The following is a 1,705-nucleotide window of genomic DNA, read 5'->3' as shown; positions in this document are numbered from 1 at the left end:
GGCAGCCGCTTAACCGCTGTGCCACCCAGGCGCCCCCACCCGCAAAGTTTCTAATACACTAGATCTGCGATGGAGCTGGAGAATGTGGATCTCTCCCTAGTTCCCAGGTGATGTTGATGCTGCTGGTGTGACGACTACACTTTGATAAACACTGACGTAGGTCTTTAAGGTCCTAAGGTGTTTGTAATTGATTCATAAACCAGAACATAACCTTTAAAAATACCTAGCAATACAAGGTAACATAAGGGTCCAAGATAAGCTTCGTTTATGTGATATAAGTGCAGTGGTGGGAGAATACTCTGGGCTGGCAGGATTTGAGCTGACTCCCAAGTTTGGATAAAGATCGTCAGGGAGGATGACAAAGGGTATCCTAGGAAGGGTAAATGAACCAAGTTTATTTGAGCTAAGACTGGAGCGGTAAGGAGAGACAAGTTTGTGAAGGGCTTCCAATGCCATCCTGTAACAAGTTCAGATTTTATGCATCAAGTAAAATTCTTCCATCCACACATTATCTCCTCCTGTGGCAAGCAGGCACAAAGATTTGGCTCTACATTACTACAGACACTGTAGTACTGTAGCCAAAGTACTGCTCAGCTTAGGTGAGGGAAGAGAGGGGAGGTTTTGGTAGGTCCCTGGTGTTTGATAAGATACCAGCTTAGACCAGGAGGTGGTTTATAATGTTGAGTCAACTTATTTTTCCTAGGTTGCAGGGATGGGAAAGCTGACAACTTTTGGATGTCTCCTTAAATACCGAGTAAATCTTGTTCGGGTATGGATCGAGGTTGCCAACAGGAATGGGCGACATCTTAGATGGCTGGGGCAACCCTAGCTCCCGTTCCATAGAGGGTCTGAAGACGGCAAGACCACGCACTAGAATCCAGTGCCTTTCAATATTTAAGGTGCACACGTAGGAATCACCTGGCGATCTTGTTAAAATGCAGATACTGATTCAGCAGATCTGAGGTGGTGCATTTCTAACAAGTTCCCAGAGGATAAAGGTGCTGCGGGCACACTTTGAAACAAGGTACCAGGGGGCATCCCGAACGCATTAGGGGAAGACAGAGGCCTGTTGGCCATTATCCCTGAAGCAAGAGGGAACCTGCAATCCTTACAGCAAGGCACCTCTGCGGCCCCCCAGGGAAGGGGACGGTGAGGGTGTGGGGTCAAAGGGAAGGACGGCCCGGGCACAGCTGGGAAGGTGGCAGCGGGGGAGGGCGGAGGCGCCGAGGTGCGTCAGGTACGAGTGTTCCGGTGACGGCGGTCCCGTGCCGCACGCGGCCTGGGGCCGGGGCTCATCTCCCGCCGCCCGCGGCGCGATTTCTATTTTTTCGGCCCTCGGCGGCTCCCACTGCGGCTCCCGCTGCGGCTCCCGGGAGCGGAGACGGCGACGGCGGCGACCGGTGGCTCCGGCGCGCGGGCGGGCGCACACCCACCCCGCCGGCCCCGGCGCTCCGGCTCCCGGAAGCGGAAGGGGAGCGCGGCCCGGCCTGGGCGACGGCGGCGGCGCCGGAGGAGGAGGGGGAAGAGCGGCTGGCGGCCGCGAGAGCAGCGGCGGCGAGAGGCGAGCCCGCCGGCGCCGGTGAGTGTGTGCAGGCTCGGGGCCGACACGGCCGCCCCCTCCCCCCGGCCCCCGCGCTGCCGGGCCCCCGCCGCCGCTGCCCGGCGCCCGCCGCCCTCACCTGGCCGCGCTCCCGCCCCGCGCCCT

The 1,705-nt window shown here is 58.2% G+C and overlaps 1 protein-coding gene across 1 annotated transcript in view; it reads left to right on the top strand.

Moving 5' to 3' along the window:
* Positions 1-1,470: 1,470 nt before the first annotated feature.
* Positions 1,471-1,705, top strand: part of ZDHHC21 (zinc finger DHHC-type palmitoyltransferase 21) — a 59,040-nt gene continuing 58,805 nt past the window's right edge. The window contains exon 1 of the mRNA XM_040631448.1: positions 1,471-1,579. The gene's annotated coding sequence lies outside the window, so the exon portion shown is untranslated. The remainder of the gene's footprint in view (positions 1,580-1,705) is intronic.

This window comes from Ursus maritimus, unplaced genomic scaffold (genome assembly GCF_017311325.1).
Source record: "Ursus maritimus isolate PB19 unplaced genomic scaffold, ASM1731132v1 scaffold_17, whole genome shotgun sequence".
In the NCBI taxonomy this organism is placed as follows: domain Eukaryota; kingdom Metazoa; phylum Chordata; class Mammalia; order Carnivora; family Ursidae; genus Ursus; species Ursus maritimus.
Note: the sequence above shows the minus strand (reverse complement) of the source record. Positions and strands in the feature narration are given on the sequence as shown.